Source organism: Lycium ferocissimum, chromosome 8 (assembly GCF_029784015.1).
Source record: "Lycium ferocissimum isolate CSIRO_LF1 chromosome 8, AGI_CSIRO_Lferr_CH_V1, whole genome shotgun sequence".
NCBI lineage: Eukaryota > Viridiplantae > Streptophyta > Magnoliopsida > Solanales > Solanaceae > Lycium > Lycium ferocissimum.
The window spans coordinates 45,095,408-45,120,280 of record NC_081349.1 but is presented as its reverse complement, the minus strand read 5'-3'; the positions used below and the strand labels follow the sequence as shown (position 1 = coordinate 45,120,280).

Genomic DNA, 24,873 nt, shown 5'->3' with positions numbered 1-24,873 from the left:
TAGTTTTTTTTAACTAAATTGTCACTATTATATTAAATTTTTAATAGAATAACTAAAATAAGAAGATGCTTCTAAAACATAACAACTATTCAATAACTTGTTGACATGTCATTTTCTCCGTCGACTATAATCATCTAGTCCACATTTCATTTCAGATCAACAAAAAACTAGAATTGTCTACAAACTTCCTCGCCAATCCATTAAATTGCTCATAGCTAACAAAAATTAATGATAGTAATGCTTCAAGCTCTAAGCATCCATCACAATATTTATCTTAAAAGATTTTGAAGTTTTGGTAACATCTAATCGAGAAGAGGTTTTGCTTTGGAAACTAAATGAGGGGAATACAAACTCGCTCCAAAAATTATTATAGAGTTCAAACTAATAAATATTCAGACTCCACGAGTTATTTCCAGAATTTGAGTTGCACATTTCAAACTCTAGGCACAATTCATAAGCTTGAACTAATATTGTTTCTGTAGTCTTTTTGTAATTTAGTTAGGGGTATTTTTGTCCAAATATTTTCCCTCGTAAAAAATTGTGGTTGTTTCCTTATAACATTTCAAATATTGAATGATTATTAATAAGCGGTCCAAAATATGGCCATCCCACCTAATTGTTTCAAAGTGATTGCATATCTTTCATATCACCAGCTACCACAGTACTTTTGCTCTACAACATGATGATATTAAATAAGCATATGATTTCAGAAATATAACAGAAAAAGGCAAACCAAGTAACCAACATATATCGTTTCAGAATTATTTGTTCCAGTTTGTATATTTCTGTGTAGCTTCAGTGACGATCCCATTTGTGTTGTGTTTTCATAATGTTTGTCGTATTAGATCAACTTATGACAAAATACTTGAAGATGGTGGAACTGAGTAGTTTTAGTTATTACTACTATTTATTATTTAGCTATTTCTGATGCACAAAAATAAAAAAATACTTACTTAAATACTCCAGTTACCTTTGTGAAATATGATAAACGTTAGCCACGATTTGCTGGCATATAATAATATACCAACTGGTAGAGAGGAGGTTGAATTTTTCCCATATTTTGCTCCAAATATCCCCTCTTGTTCCTTCTTTTATTTATTTATTTTATTTTTTATTCAATTTTGCTCCAAATCTCTTCATCTTTCACACCGCTTTATTCCTACATAATAAAAATATAATATTAAGCCCAATTCATTATAGTTAATATCAAAAGATGATTAAAAGTACTAAAATGTGAGGCAAACAATGACTAAATTTATGCATTTTACGCCGAACGTCAATTTTCCCACTGAAATTTCTCACTAAAAAATGTTCAGTGGCTATTCCCACTTAAATTTTGATTGCATTAGTTAGAAATGAAAAAAAAAAATAGTAGTGTTTTCACACGAAAAATCATGAAGTTTCCAGCATTTCAAAGAGAACCTATTTCCCAACATGCTTTTTTTCAGAGAGCTTATTCGGTGGAAATGAGGTGGAAAAAAAATCATGTTTTCACACGAATTTTCCACTGATTTGTTGGTAAGAAAGTAAGGCCTCTGTTTCAAGCAGTGCTACTAAGTCAATTCCACCATGCATGAAATGCTGAACTTTTCAAGAATATATCTTCTCCCCTTCAGTAGGAAAGCCAAATTAAAATGTATAGTAAAATGAAATGCATGTGCAGCATTAGTTTAATGAAGTCGTAGTTGGTTACTATAGTTTAGATAAGACTACAAAACCATTTTTTTAAAGAACGTGGGAATGAAATGCTTATGCAGCACAACTAATTAAGTCAACAATATTGAAATGTTGCCTTATTAATTCCCAATTATTTTTATTCGTCAGAAATGGAGTGTGATAGACTATGTAATAGTACACGTAAATATTGTAAATATTCTCTTCCTTATGTATTGTAATCAGGTCTTATAATTTAGCCTAGTATCATTCTGATAGGAGATACCTACTTTGTATATAATGACTTTCATACATCAATACAGGACACGGATTGATTTCCTACATGGTATCAGACTAGGTTTCTCCCAAAAACCCTAGCATCCCAAACCCCAGCCGTCCACTTCTCTCTCTCTCCTAACCCTAACCGTAGCCGCCACCCCTTCCTCCTCCATCTTCTCTCTTCAATGGCTGACAACAAAAATTTTCATTCTGTTTTAACCGTCACGAATGTGAAATCTTTAATCCCAATCACTCTAGACATGGAAACCGGCCATTATCACGAATGGGCGACACTATTCAAAGTTCTAGCCCGCGTCCACTCCGTACTTGAACACATCATACCACCAACTGACACACTCACCGCGTAACGCAACAAAGGCGCTAACCTTCCGCTCCGGAAACGGCTAGATGCGGTGGTCCTTCAATGGATATACGCCACCGTCTCCCATGATATTCTTACCTCTATTCTCGTGGCGGATGATGTTGCAGAGAAGGCTTGGAATCGAGTTGCTCAACTTTTCCAAGATAACAAGCACTCAAGGGCAGCGTACCTTGAAACTGAATTCACCACCACAAAAATGGCCGACTTCGGCTCGGTTATGGCCTATTATAATAGGCTCAAGTCTCTCGCGGATCAGCTTGCCAACGTGGGGTCGCCGGTGTCCGACCAACGTCTGGTCTTGTGCGCCTCCTCGCCGGCTTACCGGAGACATATGCACACTTTGTCACCACCATCCAACAGAAGGATGTGTTGCCCTCTTTCTCTGAAGTGTGCTCCAGACTCAAGCTCGAAGACGCAGCAGCCAAGGAACGTGCCCGCGATTCCAATCCCGCGGCTCTACTTGTTGATAATGATACTCCCTCCCCGCCACCTGGCGGCAACAATAATTCAACTAACCGTCGTGATAATAATCGTGGCAGGAATTCTAACAGGAACAAGGGAAAGGGTAACAATAACAACAACAACCGCGGGAAACTCGGCCGCGGCGGCGGACCAAGACGGAAGGCCGGTGGGCGACGGATATCCCACCGGCCACAGGGCTACCATCTACCTGCCTATTCCATGCTGCTCCGGCCGCCCCGGCGATGGCCAATGCCCCCACTGCCCGTATCCGACGAGACGGTCGCAGCGCCGTCCCACCACGGCCGCGGCCGAGCGGCGGCATTCTCGGTGCGGGTCCACGACCTCGGCGCTCCAAAACTCATCAAAAACCTATTCCATGCATGTTCCGACCAATTCTAGGTACACTCCGACAGACGTGGAGGCAGCCATGCACACTCTGTCCATGCATCAACCGGATGATAATTGGTACATGGACACCGGAGCGACTTCCCACATGACTGCCAACTCAGGTACTCTCACGTCTTATTTTAATTTGAGCAATAATTCAGGAATCATTGTTGGTAATGGTAGCACTATTCCAATTCGAGGCTATGGTCATACATCCCTTCCCCCACCTAATCCTCGATTACGTCTCCGAAATGTCTTGCATGCTCCAAAACTCATCAAAAACCTTATTTCCGTACGTAAATTCACTAAGGACAATAATGTTTCTGTTGAGTTTGATCCTCTTGGGTTTTCTGTGAAGGATTTACCGACGGGGAGCCGCCTAATGAGATGTGAGAGCACCGGGGAATTGTATCCTATCAATGCCACAGAATGGGCCACTCCACCATCCACCTTCATTGCCGCATCACCTAGCTTGTGGCATTCCCGACTCGGCCATCCGGGAAATGCTATTCTTAGTTCTCTTCGTAGTAATGCCTTAATTGAATGTAATAGGGCCCGAACTTCTTTTTGCACCTCTTGTCCTTTGGGGAAACATGTTAAATTGCCATTTTATGATTCATTGTCATTTACTACTATGCCGTTTGACATCATTCATAGTGATTTATGGACATCTCCTGTTTCAAGTTCTAATGGGCACCGCTATTATGTTTTCTTTCTTGATGATTATAGTAATTTTCTTTGGACTTTTCCAATCTCTAACAAGTCCCAAGTCTATTCCACTTTTCTATCTTTTAAGGCATTAATACGGACTCAATTCGAAAGAGACATTAAAAACATTCAATGTGATAATGGGCGGGAGTTCGCCAATGGGCATTTTCAATCTTTTTGCGCCTCAAATGGTTTAAATTTTCGATTTTCTTGCCCCATACCTCTCCTCAAAACGGCAAAGCGGAAAGAAAAATTAAATCCATTAACAACATAGTGCGCACTCTTCTTGTCCACTCCTCCGTCCCTCCCTCTTTTTGGCATCATGCTCTCCAAATGGCCACATACCTCCTTAATGTACTTCCCACCAAAGTCCTTGGGTATAAATCACTGACGCAAGTTCTCTATCAACGAACCCCCTCCTATTCTCATCTCTCAAGGTTTTTGGGTGTCTATGCTATCCACTTTTCCCATCTACAACTATTCATAAGTTACAAGCAAGATCCACCCCGTGTGTCTTTTTGGGCTATCCGTTGAATCATAGAGGATATAAATGTTATGATTTATCCACCAACAAAATCATCATCTCACGGCATGTCATCTTTGAAGAAACTCAATTTCCCTTCTCCAAATTGCACTCCCCAACCCCAACTTCTTATGATTTTTTGGACCATGGGATTTCTCCATATACCCTGCATTTTCTGTCATAGCCTACTCCACCCGTCGTTCCCTCGGTCCAGCCCCCCCCCCCCCGCACCGTGGCCACCGCGTGGCCCCCGTGGGGCCCACCGTCCCCCCCCCCCCCCCCCCACCGCCCGCGGTCCAACCCCACCCGCCGCCACCTCGCCAGCCCCTACCCCCCACCGCCCACCCGTAATCGCCCCGGCCCCCCACCCGCATGGTCACTAGAAGCCAACATGGGATTTTTAAGCCCAAACAACCGTTCAACTTAAATACTTCCAAAGACTCTCTCCATCTCGCCTATCCCACGAAATCGTCGTTGCTCTAAATGACCACAATTGGAAAGTCGCCATGGTTGATGAATATAATGCTCTAATTAATAATAAGACGTGGGAGTTGGTTCCACGTCCCACTGATGTGAATCTTATTCGTTCTATGTGGATTTTTCGTCATAAAAAGAAATCTGATGGTTCTTTTGAGAGGCACAAAGCCCGTCTTGTCTGTGATGGCAGTGTCTCAATGTCGTATACATAGGAGTTGGAGTTGACCGCGATGAGACTTTCAGTCCGGTTGTCAAACCGGCTACTATTCGCGCCGAAAGATATTGTCTTGAGCATTGCACTTGCACACTCTTGGCCCATTCATCGGTTGGACGTCAAGAATGCTTTCCTACACGGTAATCTTAATGAGACCGTTTATATGCATCAGCCTATTGGGTTTAAGGATCCAAAGCATCCCCATCATGTCCGTTCTCTTGAAGAAATCGTTGTACGGACTTAAGCAAGCTCCCCGTGCATGGTTCCAACGCTTTGCAGACTATGTCTCCACTATTAGTTTTTCACATAGCCGATCTGATCACTCTCTCTTTATTTATTGTCGAGGTTCTGACATTGCTTACATTCTGCTATATGTTGATGATATTATTCTCACAGCTTCCTCAGATGCTCTCAGAAAATCCATCATGTCTCTGCTTAGTGCCGAATTTGCTATGAAGGATTTGGGCCCTCTAAGCTATTTTCTGGGTATCGTCGTTACCCGACTTCACACGGCATGTTTCTCTCTCAGAAAAATTATGCAGCAGATATTATAGAGCGTGCGGGCATGACTGCCTGTAAGCCAAGTCAGACACCGGTCGACACCAAAGCCAAACTTGGTGCCACGGCCGGGCCTCCTTGCGATGATCCCACCCAATATCGTAAGTTGGCCGGCGCGACCTTACATTCACAAGACCGTACATCTCCTACGCGGTTCAACAAGTATGCCTTCACGCACGATCCTAAGGTTGCACATACGCGTGCTCTTAAACGCATAGTCCGATACATTCAAGGTACTATTACCGAGTTTGGTCTCCATCCGTACAAATCCTCCATCGCTCTCTCTTGTCTCTTATACGTATGCGCGATTGGGATGGTTGTCCAGACACTCGCCGATCCACATCTGGTTACTGTGTCTTCCTTGGCGATAACCTCCTCTCATGGTCATCCAAACGGCAACCTACTATATCTAAGTCGAGTGCCGAGGCCGAATACCGTGGTGTCGCTAATGTCGTCTCTGAGTCCTGTTGGCTTCGCAACCTTCTTTTGGAGCTCCGTTGTCCCATCCGGACAGCTACATTGGTTTATTGTGATAATGTTAGTGCCATATACCTATCAGGTAATCCAGTTCAGCACCAACGCACTAAACATATTGAGATGGACATACATTTCGTACGTGAGAAAGTTGCCCGTGGAGAAGTTCGTGTTCTTCACGTCCCGTCCCGTTACCAGATCGCGTATATCTTCACTAAAGGTCTTCCGCGCGTGCTCTTTGATGATTTCAGGGACAATCTAAGCGTACGACAACCTCCCCGCTTCGATCCGGGGTGTGATAGACTATGTAATAGTACACGTAAATATTGTAAATATTCTCTTCCTTATGTATTGTAATCGGTCCTATAATTTAGCCTAGTATCATTCGATAGGAGATACCTACTTTGTATATAATGACTTTCATACATCAATACGTGATTACGATTGATTTCGCAGTGTTGTCTTTGAAAATGTGAAGGGTGTTTCCTAACAGTTTAGTCTACTCATTCATGCTCTTATTAAGTCCATCCACTATATATAAATAGGCCTATTTAGAAAGAAAGCAAACATGAACTAGAACGAAAGAGTACTAAGTAGCAGCTAATTAACTCATAAACCTTTTCATCTTCAAGAAAAAGAACATGCTGATTTCAAGAATTGTCATTGGAAATTTAAAAGAGGCTACCCATCCTGATACCCTGAAGGCTGCCTTAGCTGAATTTATTTCCATGCTTATTTATGTTTTTGCCGCTGAAGGCTTTGCCGCATCATCCAGGTTGACGAGCGGCGGCGATAAACCATGCATTTGCTCTAGTCGCAGTAGTTTCAGTGGCGACAAACATATTTGGAGGTCATGTAAACCCAGCTGTCTCATTTGGTGCATTTGTGGGAGGTCACATTACCTTATGTTCGTTTTGTATTGGATTGCTCAATTATTTGGATCTGTCGTGGCATGCTTGCTCCTTAAGTATTCTGTTGTTAGTGTAGAAGTATCTCCATTCGCTCCAACACCACGAAACGCGATTGGTTTTGAGATTGTGACAACATTTGTTCTTGTTTACACTGTTTATGCAACTTCAATTGACCCCAAGAGGAGTAACTCGAGTGTGATCATTGCCCCAATTGCAATTGGTTTCATTGTTGGTGCCAACATTTTATCCGGTGGTGCCTTTTATGGTGCAAAGAATGAACCCCCGCCGCGCCCTTTGGTCGGTGGTTAGTTGGACATGGAACAACCATTGGGTTTACTGGCTCGGTACATTCGTTGGTGCTGCCATTGCTTCTTTGGTCTATGAAACCATCTACATTCCCAAGAACACTAATCACGAGTAGCTCCCTACTAGCATCTGCAGAGCCAACTTCATTGAAGGAGATTCAATTGCATCCCTTCATCAAAAATTGATTCCATGCAGAAAAATTAAAAACGACTTTTTGTACATTATATAAATTGTTTAATCTCCTCGCCATACAAGAAATTTTAAAATATGGTGGTAGAGGGGGTTTAAAATTCTTTTAGGTCACAAGCTTTGGAATCCTAACTAGGAATGACATTCTTTCATTTTTTTTAATCCCTTTATTTGACCATTTGAAGTTCTTGCTCTACCATTTCCTTTTAGGGCTCTTATATGTACTAACTACTGTAAATGAGAATTATATTTGTCGTAGATATTATTATTTGATCATATTCTCATCTCTGAGAAGAAAACTATTGCCTAGCTACTTCTCTAGATACATAGCTATGAGGGTTACTTCTTTATGAAATCCCATTAATTTGGTATATTCGGGTACAGTCAGCGATATCTTTTACATACAACTCTTTTTTCCTTCCTAAACTATAAGAGTTACTTATTTCCATTAAGGGTTCTTGGTAGTTTAATGATTTGTTGTACAATATCTAAGGTAGTACTATATGCTTTCATTATGAAAAGGAAAATATCTAAGCTTTAAACAACAAACAGAAGTAAATACAGTTTCTAATAAATGCTCTATGTTATACATTACTACTTTACATTTAATTCAAAAATTACTTCAGTGAAGAAACAATTTGTCACCAATCAGGAAAAACCAAAAACGGGGGTGGTTCAATTTTCTGCAAACCAATCTCACAAAATTGTTTGACACATCCATCTTCCAAGCTGAACACACCCATATCATGTCCCCCATATAAATAATCTTCGTTTACTCGATCCCAATAATCATCCGTGAAGTATATAGAATTCGCCTTGTAGCCCGGATGATCCTTAGCCAACACTGAAAAAGACTGATTTCCACCAAGAAATAGAATGCCATCATTCAAAGAATAGAATGCCATCATTCAAAGATTTAACTTCTAACCATTTTTCGCGATTCATAGCCATTTTGTAAACGTCGAATTTAACTGTTCTATAGGGACAAGTAGAGTCATCACATTCTCCCTCATGTATAGCTCTTCCACCCTCTGCAACAAATTCACCAATGTGCCTTACAACTAACAAAATATCATCAGGTGACAGAGCTAAGTAAAGGGTATCAGAAAATAGCTCAGTTGGGTAGTATCTTTTAGAGTTGGTGAATTTTGTTGGACCGTTAGGTTGGACACTCATATGTTTCTTTGGAAAAGAACAATCTTGATTAAAATCCCAAATATCAACTGAACCTTTTTCTCCTAACACAAAGAAAGTTCTCAGCAAAAACAATATCAAAATACATCTTAGTATAATCCCCATTCTTGATTTCCATGCCTAAAGAATGCAAGACAATATGAATTATTGTATATGCTCACAACTATGTAGTCCTTGTTGTGAGTTGGATTAGCAGATAACACAGCTTTCGTGATATTGGAACAATTGGGAAGTGGAATTTGGGCACGAGCAAAGAGATTTAACAAACAAAAAAATGGAATTTTTATCCAAGAGAATTAGCCATCCATGTGAGGATCCAACACAAACATGATTTTCTTGAAGTTTGTAAGGCACATTCTTGAATTCTTGAATTATGTTGTTTTTGGGACTTAAAAAAGCAATGTTGTTATCACTTTTTGGACTAGGTAGTTTAAGAAGTGGAGAGAATTTATGATTCTTTGATGCTAAACGCCATGAAGAACAAACTGCTCTGAATTGAAACATGTCCATGCAAGAAGAAAGATTTGAATAAATCAGCTCTAGTAAATCAATAGAGAGTTCATGTATTTTTGGTTGGACTAATTTCTTCTTATACCCCATAAAAAAAGACTATTGTTTTCTACTCACAATAACTCAAATTATGGATAAGAAGGTTCCATATAAATATACTTTGTACTCTTTGGAGCCTATTCCTTTTTGAAAAAGGAATTAGGAGCCATTTTCAATCCTTCTTAAAAAAGGAATACGAGACAAATACTATTGCTTCTTAAAAATAGTGTTTTCCATGTACTTTTTTTTTCCCTTTTATATTTAGGTTAGGAATTCTATCATTTTTTTTCACATTTTAAAGAAAATTTAATTTCTTCTGGAAAAGTGTTAGGTTCATTTAATTTCGTGAATTAAATTTGCTAGAAAATTTCAAAAATTAACTCTTTTTTTGTTTTGTATAATTCCATCTTAACTTTAATATAACAAAACAATTACCGTTTTAAATAGAAAATCATATTCTTTTTTTAGATAAGGCCGTATGTGTTTTCCAGTGAAAACGGACAATCAGTTAGAGATTTGTATTTCAAGGGTTTGAATACAAATGGGTCGCATCTAATCCCGGAAACTCTCCTTTCAGATAGGTTTTCGTGATTACAAGAGTTAGATTGAAAGAATCAAGCATGAGAGATAAGAAAATAAAGCAACGTAAATATGTTCTTAAGAATAATCAACGTGCCCGGATATAATGTTCTCGAGAGAAAAAGTAAGAGAGGTGTTACAAGAGATGAGATGGATCCCCCTTAGCTTACATGATAAGCTATCTATATAGAAACCAAAACAAGACTTTTCTTCCCTAACGGCCGGCTGATGTGACTTAACTGTACCCCCACGTGCTTCTTTGCCACGGCGCATTGATTGAAATTGGTTGATGTGACTCGAGTAGGTGGAAGTGGGTGCCAGCTGTGGAGATCCACCCGGTCTCTCTGAGCTCCCGATTGCAGAAACTAGCCCGGGTATGAATTTTACCCAATACAGATAGTCCCCCACTTTTCGATCCCTCCATGAATATGAGACCAGGAAGTGGAAGAGCCCCGCCTCTTTAAGAATATTTATACTACCATCGTGAGATTCGAGAGCAGTAATTTTAATTTCATGTATATTTCCAACAAGCCATCCCTCTAACTTGTCTACTTCATCTCCCTTATCACAACACTTGGCCGTCACTCAGGTGGCAGGGTTATCTGTGGAAGCCCGTAACACCTTTTCTGACCATGAAAACCATAGCTCCCCTTCTTCTGACACCCAAGAGATTGATTTGGGTTCCACAACCGCTGCAATCATCCCCTCACTCCTTAATTGCTCAGAGGATTTCCGTATTAGCCACCGACTAGAATCTGTTATGACGATTCGCTCCCTGGTTATCGGTTCTTGTCTTGATCAAATACATCTGTAATTAGGGGCCCGGCATAGAGATACACTTGGTTCCCCGGAATTCCAACATCTCCTACCATTCCGCCGGTATGTCTACCGTCTACACATTGTTACGGTTTGCTTTTACGCGAGTTAAGGCATAAAAGTTACTACGAGGTTGTTGGTGCTCTAAATGAATTTTAGTGTTTTTAGAGTCGCCACCTAATTTATTAAAGGAAAACTAGGAAAATCGGGTAAAAGATTTTTCAAGCAAGAGAGAAATCTTTTGGTACCAAAGTTCGAGGTAAGGGTTCTGATACCCTAGGGAAGGTTTTACGCACCCTAATATTAAAGATCCGTAGAAGACGGTTGACCGACGAGCTTAAATGTGTGATTAATGCACTTATTTTTTTAAAAGTGTTTGTTTTTCCGCAAAAATGTCATTCATATCCATATCATAATTTCAAGAAAAAAAATTGGCAAAAATTCCCCTTAAAAAAAGAGTTTTTGGGTTTTGAAAATCCACGTACGTGTTCAGCTCACTTTATTGTCGGACTAGGACACACCCGGCATTTCTCCCGAGTAGAGTCGCTACTATTCTAGTCCTAATAAGATGAGTTTAGTTCTTACGGGTTTTTATTTTTTTATAATAAAATATGGAGTATTCTCCTGTATTTATACATATATATATATATATATATATAGGCATATGTAAAAAAGAAAATCTCTTTAGGTCCAAAATTTATCTTTTTGAAGCCCATAAAGTCTAACAGTTCCCAAAGTCCAAAGTCCATCATACCTCAATTTGGTCCAAGTGTATTTCCATTTGTTTTTAATCCATTTGGTTTTGGGCTTCCACGCCCAAATCATTTTTTTCATCAGATTTCGCGTTAAACTCGAGGCCCATTTCCAGTTTTTTTAAAACGTACCAATTCTTTATCTTTCAAGGCGTCCAAACAAAAAACAATTCCTTGAGTTTGCCAAGAACTTATTTCAACATGGTTTTAAGTCTAGAAAATGTCAAACAGCTTCCTTTTTAGAATCACAAATGATGTACCAAAGTTTCACCACTTTACCACTTTGAAGAAAACATTAGTCATTACTCCTCTTTCTTGAACTTAACAAAAAATCCCATTTTTTACATTTTTTGCCACAAACAGTCACTTAAAACAATTTGAAGAATTCATCTAAGTTTCATTTACCACATGAAAATTTGATTGTCATCCCAGTTTTTAGAAAAAGGTTTAACGACTTTCCTAAAGCACTAAATATTGATTTCCTAGGTTCTACACATGCATACGGTTCCAATATTTTTGCAAGAGTTTTTACAAGTACACATACATAAACAGATATGAAAATAAAGGAAGCAACTCAGGCTGGTGGGCCTACCAAGCCCACCAGTAGATTATTTCACCCATAGTTGGGCCTTCAAATAATTTAGCTTCCCTTTCTGTTTTTTTTTTTTTTTAGGGACTCGATCAAGAATGAGTCATTGGGCCTTCAGCCCAATGGGTTTATGCAAATGGAATTCGCCCAAGCCAAGATATTTCATGCAAGCAAGAATAAAAAGGGATAAGGATTAGGACGTGTTTAAGTTAAGATTACAAATAAAAGCAGACTTGTATAATACATATATGTATAAGGTATGCCATTCGTCATTTAATGGGATAAGAACCTGACTAAATATACATAGACTGGGGACAATAAACAAAATAGGCCCAAAATTTGTGAGTAACCCAAGGCCCATATAGATCAAGACAGCATAGAAAATAGACCCAAACATCGAAAACAAATAGAAAACCCCACGAGATCACTTCTCTTAAAATAAAAAGTACGCACTGCCATACAAATATACACAACTCCAAGCCAATATACCATGGGTATACACACCCATGGAGATACTAAAATAGCCCAAAAAGGAAAGCTTTCACCCTCTTGTTCCTGATGCCGCACAAGATCCAAGGGGTTTCTAGGAACCCCAGGCATGGCAGACACCGGGGAAAGCTTAAGCTTAATCCCTGAGTGCTACTAAGAATCTCCATTTATGTGTTAAGCTTATGTTATATAAGAGAGAAAGTATCAATATTTGTATGCACAGCTTACCATAAAAACTAGCTATACCACACACATAATACACAACCAGTCGAATGTATGACAAAATTTAATAGTGTAACACCTTCAAGAGACAGTCAGGCCCAAATTAAATAATAGTGAGGAAGAAACTTAAACCCAAGTAGTATCACTTATCAGAAATACACAAATTGGGCCAACCATAAATTACACTTAGTTATAAGAGAAGGCCCAACCATTAATATGAAAGAAACTGGCCCCAAACTCCCCCTCAAACTAATACAATATTAATTAATGCCAACAGATTTGTAGTGGTGATATACATCATATATACTAGATATACTAACCTCTATACACTTATGAGGTGTATAGAGTTTAGGTAAACTTTTTATATCTAGGTATATCCCTTCATTTATTGAGAAAAAACAAATAATCATACAAGGCAGATGGTAAGAGATGATAGACCTTCAAATATAGAGGTTTCAACCAAGCAAAGTCCAACAGAATCAAGGAGGGGAGGGATATGTTAAGCAAATTTAAAGAAAATATGTGATTATAAATACTCCCATTCTCTTTTTACTCCAAGGATGCCATAGGATGTAAGTTCATATGGGGGAACCCCAGTAGTCTAGAACAAAGGAGATTAGGCTGAATTTTGACTAGAAAACTCAAAGCTTCATCACTCTTATTCCTTACTCTAGGTAAGTCACACCCATAATTACTCAACATCAAGTGACAGCCTCTTGCCAACTTAGTCTTTCAAGTCCATGATAACACACTCACTATACATTAACCTTAAATCCACTTTTTGCAAGCAGTTCTTTTAATCAGACATAGATAGAGGGTTACAGAATTGTAAGACAAGAGCAGAGACAAGCAGGACAGTAGGTTTTAAAGTCATTTTAAAACCAAGTAACAATGATAATGCCATAGCTATTGCAAGTTAAGACAAGCCCTATACAAAACTGTTTCATAAGATAACTTGTAAACAGGTCCAAAAAGGACCAACACATCATCCTTTCACCACATCTCACCAAACACAAGACTCTTAACAAGTAAGCTTCACAGATTATGAAAGTAGGCCTTTTTTAAGAAAAAAAGAAAACCTAATTTGGATTACAATACTTGAAACACATTATGGGATTTTTAAATATAAAACCAATTAATCAACCTGACAGCTTGGCCTCTTAGCATACACACAATTACCCAATGGAAGCAAAAGACCTTGGTCACCTTTAGGCAGGTCATTTTAGTCCTTAAAGGTGCAATCTCAGTCTAAACTAAACCCCAAAGAGACTCATGTACCATTTTAGCTTTAAAGTTCATTAGGAATGATGTGCAAGCAGTTTCAGATCAAGCAAAAGCAATAGACAAATACCATTCTTAACTAAGCAAGAAACTCCCAATTTCAGACAAAGTGCAAAGATTAATCAGATGGTTCTTTTCAGCGATCCAGTTTTACACAAACCAAGTATGATATTTCAAGGCACCAGATCCTATAGAAGTTACCAAGTAATAGATTAGAACATGGTTTAACTCAACAGGATCAACCACATGATTTATAAAAAAAAAAAAAGGTTTTCCCGTACTTAGTATCACTACAGTATTACCTATCAAACATGAGACATTAGGCCATCCAAACTTACTTAGGCCAGTTATAGCAAAACAGTCAAGCCAATATTTAATCTCACTAACATATTCAATCCAACAATATCTAACAATCATCTAACCAGCTCCCAATAAGATAACAACACACACGTTGTTTAAGCAACACAGTACATGTTGGACATGAAATAAATAGAAGAAGGGCATGTTTGACCACACATGTCAGACTTAAAGAGTCTATGACTAACTAAGTCAAGACAAACAACTCATGATATGGCTAATTTGATTTAAACAATACATAAGCACCATTTCTTTGCTATATTAGGACTAAACTATAGAATCCTACTTTTATTATAAATAGGTTGGATCAGACTAACAAATGAAGCATGTTTGATTAGGATTAATCATGTTATTAAAGCCAAAATCAATATGTAGCATATTTTGACTAAACCAGACTATCTAAATATATTAAGCAAACTTAGTTATTAAAGGTAGAACTAATATTCATGTGATCAGCACACTTAAATCTAATTCACATAATCCTACCTACTTCAACTGAAATCAAGCTACGTAGAAATATGACTCACATACCTAATTAAGCTAGGCTAATCCCACATACAGACACATTAAACTACATCACTTAAGCAATAAAACACACAAATTCTACCAAAAGCAAACAAATAGTTTAGCACAGAACAAACTAAGAAATAAGAAATAGACAAAATTGAAAGTGAAAGGGGAATTACCTCTTTCGTGTGCAGCCCTTTAATCGAGATTCGAACTTGGAGACCTTAATTGTTCCCCCAAATGCTCAGAATCACAGAGAAATCACACAACCACACAAATAGACTTATAAATTTTTTAAACTACGTTGAAAATTAAAGGTCTCAGGCAAACAAGCTAGAAACCCTAGGTATTCAACCTTTATATATGCAAGTGAAAGTATTTCAAATGCCCAGATTTTCAAAATCTTCTTCTTTTTTTTCAACGCAAAATAAAGTGTCTTATATAGAAACCCAGATCTGAAAAAACCCCAATCTCACTCGGTGTGGGACTTTGCAAACCTTTGAGAATCAGCCTTTGTTTCAACATCCCAAGGTCAGAATTCACTCTCAAAACACATCAAGGGTCGAGATGGACTCAAAATTTGGCCAATCCCTTTGGTCTCGTATGAACCAATCACAACCCGCAATTTCAAACAAATGCAAACAAAAACAATTAAAGTTTACATAGTTTTGACAGTTTAAAATTCAGAAAATCAAAAGAAAAGAGAGAGAAGAAGAGAGTTATATCGCGTTTGGGATTGGATTAGGTGAGAAATGGCGAAAACATTTAATGCTTTGCCTTTCTCAGCCTTGCAAGGCCTGCACAAGGCTGCTACCTTATGAGAAATTACCATTTCAAGCATGGATGATGAAGAGAGAGAAAGAGAGACGCCTGGTGGCACTAGCATTTCCCAGCAAAGAGGGAAAAGGAGAAGGGGCGGGGCCGTCTGGCTGAAAATAAGAGAAAGGGGCCTTTGCCCCTCTTTAATTGGTCATTGGGCCGGGTCTGGCCCTTGTTGGGCTGGACTCGGCCAATTTTTTTAAAAAAAATGAAGGCCCAGCTTTATATATATATATATACGCGTGGTGGCACTAGCGTATATATATGCATATATAATAAAAAAGAAGAAAATGTGCAAATTAATGAGTAGGCAAAATCAAAAGGGTTGATTACTAAAGCATTTTTGTTAAAACTAAATAATTAATGACTGATTTCATGAAATTGATTATTTCAAATATGACTCGTATTTGATTAATCAGTCAATTATTACAATTGTAGCCTACAATTGACACATCATAAGCAATTTACAAATACAACCACAATTAATTATTTAAACAATTATGGTTAATTTAAAAAAATTATCAATATGACTTGATTATGCAAAAATTGAAATTTGAGGGGCAAAAAGATTATTTATGTTAATTATTCAATTTCCTTGAAAATAGAGCGAAATACTTAACAATTGACAATTTGACAATTTAAACTTTAGTAAATAATTGTTGTAAATTATTTTCTCTAGGTTAATTTAGCAACACATTGTAATTGTAAAATACTTAGATTAATTTATAATATTATAGAAAATACTTTATCAAAATTTGGTAAAATATTGTCTAAATAATTTTATAAAATTACTTTGACTTCTAAAAACACATATTTCACTCTGTTTAATATTCAAGGACTCTGGGTAATCAAAACAAATTATGGGAGGTCAAAAATTAGGTGTCAACACACGTATCCTTTCACAATTGGCTTCACTCACCTGATCCACCACGTAATTGAAACATTCTGCCGCCGCTACCAACTTTGCGCAGGGAAATTGGCCCCTCAAGTCTAGAGGATCGTGCAGTGCATTCAATACTTGGCCGACCGGGCTAATCTCTTCTTTACCTTTGACCACCTGATCCAATTGTATTCCCCTCGCGTATTTCGGGGGGAATGGTGCACCTGGCTTCCCGAGGCATCTGGAGTCTCATCACCAATGCCGAGGATGACTATGACTGTGGGCGGCACCATAGGTTTGTCATGATACCAACTGACCTTCTGCATAGTGCTTCTCCAGAACCATTCCCGGAGTTATGGAACCACGATCGTGAGTATCTTGACCTCCTCTCTTATTTTCCATCGTAGACCTCCCCACCCCAAATTTGTGCTTTTCTTTCTTCGCAGCGATATTAGTGGAGCTAGATTACATGCTCGGTCTTTTTAGTTGGGTGATGAACCTCCTACACTCCTCCATTGGGATTGAAAGGACATGGAGGAGTATATTTGCTGAGCACTGGCGGGGTAAGAGTTATGGTGAGTTTTTAGGAAAGTTTTTTCTTTCCGTCGTTATTCCCTTCTTATCTCGACATTCAGGATTTCTTCTCAGATATACTTTTCACAGGCCTGCCTGCTCGAGGATCATCGTCCCGAAAGGCCCCTTCTCGAGAAGAAGCTCGAACCAACTTTGGGCTGCGGCTGCTGCTAGCCTGTCACGACCCAATTTAGCTAAATCATGCAGGCACTTACCTTTCCCACCTCGGTAAGCGAGTCCTCAACCCAACGATAGTAAAAGCGTAAATAAACAACTAAATATGCGGAGAGAATAAATCACGTAAGTCTGACGATAATAATATAGAACAAGTGCGGAAATAAGAAAATACACCCCAGAGTCTGGTCTAATCCATACAAGAGCATCTATATAGAAATATACAAGTCTAGAAATATAATAATACATCAAGTCTGGATATGCCTCAGAATGGAAAATAAGACATAGATAAGAGGAGTCTTTAAGGCAGCGAACATCTCGTGCTCACCCTGTAAACTCTAAGTTGTACTGATAGCGACTATCAGCCATAGGACATGGAAGCAGATCAACTTTGGAACTCGCATTCATAAAAGAAACGACAAGCACGGAGTCGTACAAACCCACGATCGGTAGGAATCATAGGCCGACAAAGTATAGCTAACATAATTTACAAAATAAAGCAAGATAGGCAAATAAATCAATAAGTATAAGTCAACACAAGTCAGAACCAAGTACCCGTTATCACCTAGATCGAAGCATCTAAACCCAAGTGTGCCCAGTCTCAATATCTCCACTCCGAAACCAACAACACAAGTAAATCACCAGATCATCACAATATAAGCCATAATGCAATGCAATGATGTAAGAATGCAAATGCAATGCAATGTTGTGTACACATGTACTCCGGACGGAAGTATCGACGTCTCGGTAGCACAACCCATGGGGGACCCGCGAAGTCCATGTACCTCATGGTTCCCAAGACAAACCTCGACAACCGTGTCACTCAATCCATGATTCCAAGATAACTATCGGATATCAGACTCTCACGTCACTCTCATGCAACTGAGCCCAACTCATTCAGTGTTTCCTTAAGTATCATCAATATATCAACAGTGTATCATGAAGGATGAGAATGCATGCAATATATGAGTCAACATCAATAATCAGATCAATACCACAAACACCAACCATGGGCATGCCAACCATATCATGGAAGACAACACAAGTCATATAGAACATTATCCCCGTATCAACATCAACAAGTGAGATACAACAATATCATGAACAAGATATATCAATAGCCTCCAATATCTACTATTATCACGCGGTATCAAGCCAATAACGATAAAGCAATCAAGTCACAACACAATGAGGTGGCTAGCCCCAATCACACAATAGGGCCCAACCTAAGACAATATCCAACCTAACTTCATACCCGAAGGTTTACGTGCTTTCTCCGACAATATCATCTAAATATATGCTTCATTAAATTAAAGCCATAACCTACCTGGAAGGCCGAATAGCAATAATAACAACTGTCACTCCTTAGCCTTCCCTTTCCGCTGAGCCTCAAGATCAAGAAAGTCTAGGCATATTCGAAATCTAGATTAGAAATTATAAAGATCGATACCGATATTGCTATCATTCAAATTAGGTCAAAATCAACCCTAAAATTTAGGAAAACCGGGCCCACAAGGTCAAAATTGAAAATTCGGGGGTAAAATATCCAATTAAATACTAGTTGATTGAAACCCCCAATTTTGAGTATAAACCCTAACTCTTAGATTCAAGAATTCAAGACTAAATAATGGAAGATATATGAATAACAACCTTAGATACATCATAATCTAGTATAAACCCATTCAATTTCATCATTTAGAAGCCTAGATGGAATATTCATTAAACCCACTTTTAATCCTAAATTACTAATGAACTAACAAGGAAAAGGGATTCTAAGATGATTAGGAATAAAAAATTATCAAGGAGATTGGAAGGACTTACTACCAAGAATCTTCTCCAAGAATCCTCTAGAATAGTTCCCAAGAGCTCAATTTTCGGAATGGTAATAAATGATGGACTAAGGGCTTTTTATACATACTTAATGAATATAATAGGCTCGATACCGATACAGCGGCATCGGGACCGCTACGATGGCACCGCCTCAACGTCCACTCAGACCGTCAGGACGGTCAGGCCACAACAGAGCTTGGCCACCCTAGCGGCCATCCCACCGCTATGGCGGTGCCGCTGGGACGGTATTGATATCGTCCTGGCGGACACTAGTACCAGAAATCCCAAAAAGTATCTCAATCTCAAACGCAATCCCGACTAACTTCCGAGGCCATCTGCTCACAAACTATATACACAGACACATAAAAACACGCTACGAACTCACTCATGGCCTCGGAATTCCCAACGGAGGTCTTATTGACCGAGTCAACCCCTGATACCTCAATTTCAACTTCCCAACCCAAGTCCCAAAATGCATCCGAGCGCATTAGCAATCAAACCAGATATGCATACAAGTTCTAAACAACCATCCGGACCTCTCAGAATCGTTAGATTTTCGAAAAAGGTTGGTTTACCCAAAAATTAACTTTGAGTCAACTCTTTTTTGCTTTAAGCTCAAGTTTCATGAAAAGTCACCCGAATCAAATCTAAACACCTCGAGAAGTGTGTCAACGGTCCCCTCGAGTCAAAAGTGAACTAACCAAGCTCGAAAAGGGGAAAAAGTGCTGGAAAGACTATAACGACCAAACGGGTCATTATATAGCCGAAAATGAAGGCTTTCTGGGGATACTGGCATATCTTCTTCCGGAGGGATTGGTTCTCGGGTGCAATCTCGTCGCTAATTATTACAGCAGTGGAACGAAACTATGTTAGGAATGGTGAAGTTAGAAGAGAGCATGGAAGGCGGAGCCGTCGATAAAGAAGAAGAAGAAGGGCCTTTCGAGCCTATTGCTGATAACCCCGGAGGGGCTGTAGGTGATGCAGGCGTCATTCCCTCCGCCCCGCCTCCTCCAGCGGAGAAAGACGAGTCTGATTTGGAAGCTCCTCTTTCCTACCTGACTGGACTGCTCCTTCAGGTATGTCTTTTAGTCAAGTTTGTCACTACATTCCTTCAAAATTCCTCACTCTTTCGCCTGTTTTTCCTTGCAGGGCCATGCTTCCATCACTTCTGTGCTTCAAATGGTCAAGAGCTCGACTTCTTCGTCCAACGAAGTAAGGAGGCTGCAATCCGAGAACTCCCACCTAAGGGCTGATCTGTCTGAGCTGGTGACCCGTAGATCTTTTCTTGACTAAGGAGGCTTTAGCTACCCGAGAAGGAGCCTGTTATATCCTGTATTTTGTGCGTTGGAATATTTTAAGTTGGTTGTGACAAGTTAAGAACAAGGCTATTTTTTTTTTCCGACTTTGTTGCAAGGCATAAGTTGCTTATGATTGTATTGGTATGGAATATTAAGGAATTTGGGGTTAAAAGTGAATTATGAAAAGTTGAGCATTTTATGAAAATTTGGGGCTAGAAGTTGAAATTATTTTTTCATGAAATTGATGGCCATATGGCCGTGTGGAACATGTGGGACATGGGACACATGTGCTAATTATATATGTAGTAAACGATGACAATTAAGTCATCTTCATCATTTTTCATCCCTTAGAAATTTCAAGAACCTTGGAGAAGAGAAAAAAAAAAGGCCATTCGGCCATGCCTAAACCGAGAGAGAGCAAGGAAATATTGATCAAGAAAAATTATTTTCTCCTTGCTTTTCTACCAATTGGAAGGTCCTCTACAACGTGGAGTAGTTGTTGGAGCAAGAAAATTGTTTGTTGTTGCCATGAACAACTCTAGTCGAGGGAGAAGGTGGGTGGAAGAGGTAAGATTTAATCCTTATTTTCATATGTTATACATGGTTTGTGTATGTTGTGGAGTGTGGAAATGAATGAAATTCATGAAGGTATGGTGTTGGTGTTGTGGCCGTGTATATATGTGTGTTGTGTAGAAGTGAAGGGCTACTTTTATTTAGTGTAATTTGGTTGTTGTGTTGCGGATTATGTGATGAAAATGAAAGTATTAGATGATACAAGTTGAAGTTGGGGCCATTTTTGAATTAATGTAGAAGTTAGTATATTGGTAATTTAGTTTCTTGCATTTACATGAATGATATTGTAATATGTGGTTGTTGATATAGTTTATGAATTTGGAAAAAAAAAAAGAAAGGTGTTGTTGTTGTTTTCTTGAACTTGGAAGGTTTCGGCTGCATTGTGTGTTGGATGGGCTGATTTGGATACTTTGTGGATTGTTGGAAGCATCCTTGAATCTTGTTTGAACGATCTCGGATTAGTACTTGAATGTGCGAGCATTAGTGTTGGCTTGATCATATGTAGTTGAATTGAATGTAAGTGAATGTCGTCGCATTATGTGGGAGAAGGTTGTTAATGTTAGAATGCGTTTGAAATTACTTATTGATGTTGTTGGAATGGTTGTTGGTATTGTTGTTGATGATATCGGCCGAGTTGAATTCTCGGGGTTGTTGAATTTATAGGGGAAATGCTGCCCAAATTTTAGTAGATAAAGTGATGGCTTGGAATTGAATTCTTCGATGCTTATGACTAATGTTTGATGCCTAATGACGTTGTTGTAGATTTTGGGAAGCCGAGACTTAAATTCTGATTGGCTTAGGAAGCGGACGAGGTATGTAAAGCTTACTCTTTCCTTCTTTTGGCATGTCTTAGACGGGATTAAGGTATGACATGATTTGTGCCTTGGGGTAACTCCATTCGAAGTTAGAGCATGTTTATGATTCATATTTGCTTCTTGATGTTGGCATCCTTATATGGTCAAGCTATGGTTTATATGTCTTTGATATGATTGGATCTAAAATGTTGTATAAACGGTTTTGTTCCTAAAGGCTCCTATGTATAAAAATGTCCGTAACTTTCATAGATAGAACCGGATTGCTTTGATATGTTCGCAAATGATCCTATAACGTATAATGACTTTAATTTTCATAGGTGGGCTCGGATTGGGTTGATGCCTGTCCGTGGGCCCCCGAGACTTTTCTATGTTTGGTTCCAACGACCTATTTTTGAAAGAACTTAATGTGGCCACCATTCCGACCCCCGAGTATGGTTACTTACTTATCTGTTAAGTCTGAAATGAGGATTTTATGCATACGATTTTGATACGTATCTATGATTTCTAAATTTCTATTTGGTATGTTCCCGAGGGACATTCGGAGGAAACTCGATTTGACTATTGTTTTGGCTTTTAAATGAGGGTTCGTTTTGATTATCCTAATGAGTCTTGAAAATGTTTTAAATTGCATATAGTTTCTCACGACTCTGCTCGTGCATTTTGTTGTTATATCTTTCGCCGGGTCCCGGGCCGGTTATGTGATCGTGCGCACTATGCTATATTCTGAAGTATGATGTGTATTCCGAAGTATGATGTGTTATGGCGCCAAAGATGGAGTGGCGACCATGTTCTGTCCGCCGGGTCCCATTACGGACCATATGTGATATATGATATGATAAAATGATAACATGATGATATGATGATTTTGTTCACTGAGTCCCTCACTAGAGGGCCGGGTACGGTATATATATGATGATGAGATGATTATATGATGATCTTATTTACCGAGTCCCTCACTGGAGGGCCGGGACACGTTATATGTTATACATATGTATTTTGGAGTATGATCAGTTGGTATCAGAGCCGATGGTGGGGCAAACCCAATGGTGGGGCAAACCCAATGGTGGGGCAAACCGCAGCAGGCACGCTGAGTCCCAAAGTGGGGGGTGAGTGTAAGGCTGCCTTAGGCGAATCCCACATTGGTTTAGGCGAATCCCACATCGGTTAATGTCATCTCATATGATAGGTTATGATGTTATGATGTGTTACGGTATGTATATGATGATCATTTACTTATGTCACTCAGTCCCATTATGGGCCGGATATGATACATGACATTGATATGCATGATTTGTATTTCAGGAGTAAGCATTTTGGTATTCTGGTTATTATGCTCACTTTCTGTACTCCTTACTTCGGTTATGACCCCGTTTTCTGTATTCCATGCTTTACATGCTCAGTACATGTTCCGTACTGACCCTCTTTTTTCGGGGGCTGCGTTTCATGCCACGCAGGTACACCCAGATGAGTAGAAGATGTTCTAGCTGGATTGGTGAGCTCCCTTTCCTCCGGAGTGCCGCCGAGTCAGAGTATAGATATATGTGGTGACATCTGGTTCTATGTTAGAGACTTTGCAGACAGAGCTGTGTATGGTACATGTCGGTTGTGTAAGCGGCTCTATAAGCCGATGTATCACTATGCATTGTATTACAGATTTCATACGGTACAGGCTTTATTTGATTTGATAAATATGAAAGGCATGTTTGTTTTCTGAGAAATTTTCATTATGTACTTATGTCATGTTTTGTGGGCCCAGTATGATTATGAGTATAACGAGAGTCAGCGGGTTCGCTCGGCCCTAAGTAAGGGTCGGGTGCCCATCACGCCCTTCCGGAAATTAGGGTGTGACAGAGCCCTTTAGGACTTGACAGCTGCCCACCAGGAACTTTAGGAGAGGGCGGCTTGGGCGGAGGCAATGCACGGCTATAGCAGTGCCGGGCTGACGATCAACACTTTTCTAATCTTCTAAAGGACTATGCCGTGTTAAAGACCTAGGACGGTGTTCTCCTGTATGTCAAAGAGGGTTGCATTCAAGACATTGATTCTGCTCTGACCAATGCCAGAGGTGGATGTAGGTGTCACGCCCCGAACCATGGCCTGGGCGAAACACGGCACTCGGTGCCATACTGCATGTGACCGAGCGAACCACATGGCTTGCTAAATCATCATGAGGCATACATGAGCGGAATATAACGTGAATGCATAATGAGCCTTTATAAAACGTAGTAAGTCATAATACTTTAATAAAAATACTTGTTTAAACATGAGTGCGGAAATAACATGAATGAGCCAAAGATGGCTAAACACGCTGTATGTCTACATAACTAAACTCGACTGGTCTATGAAACCTCTAATCATGAATCTTGACCGAAAAACGTACTTGCCGGGACAAGGCCCTAGCATACCTATAAATGCATGACTAGTAAAATAAAGATAAGACTAAACCCCGAATGAGATGGGGCTCACCAATAGTCGATACGAGCGTCCTTACCGAGATGCGGCGTCCGTAAATACGTACTGCATCGTGAAATGCGGGCCCGGGCGATAAAAGGGACGTAAGACATTGAATGTACTGGTATGTAAAAGCAATGAATGAAAATAACATGAGACATGAAATAACATGATAAAGCTGTAACCGAAAACACGGACATGAACGAGCACGAGCATGAGTACATATATATATAACATAAGTAAAACATGATAAGTAGGGAGGCTTTTCATAAACCGACATGTGAAATCACCACGTGGGTACGTGGAGTCACGGTACCTCGCAGGACCGGAGCCCTCATACCTTGCCGGAGTATAAGTAATCACCACGCGGGTCGTGGTAAGGCAATTTTCCTCGGCCGGACCGGCGGAGCCCCCATGCATTACCTTGCCGGGGGTATGAGGTGGTATCGTGCCCGATGGATCCGTTCGGTGTAAAATTAAGGTATCGTCTTATCCCAGGAGTGGAGCGATCCGCGTCTACGGTGGCTACGTGGTTTCGAACTTATACGAGCCGCTACTCGGTGGTCGCGACTCCCCAAAAACATGAACATAATATAGTTGGC

The 24,873-nt window shown here is 39.5% G+C and overlaps 1 long non-coding RNA gene and 1 pseudogene across 1 annotated transcript; both read left to right on the top strand.

Moving 5' to 3' along the window:
- The first annotated feature begins 3,150 nt into the window (after positions 1-3,150).
- LOC132067001 (uncharacterized) lies at positions 3,151-3,586 on the top strand. Its single transcript, XR_009416984.1, has 2 exons — positions 3,151-3,285; positions 3,522-3,586. It is a non-coding gene; the product is annotated as an uncharacterized LOC132067001 (long non-coding RNA).
- A 3,115-nt stretch (positions 3,587-6,701) lies between these two features.
- On the top strand, positions 6,702-7,449 carry LOC132066411 (aquaporin TIP1-3-like; annotated as a pseudogene).
- Positions 7,450-24,873: the final 17,424 nt, after the last annotated feature.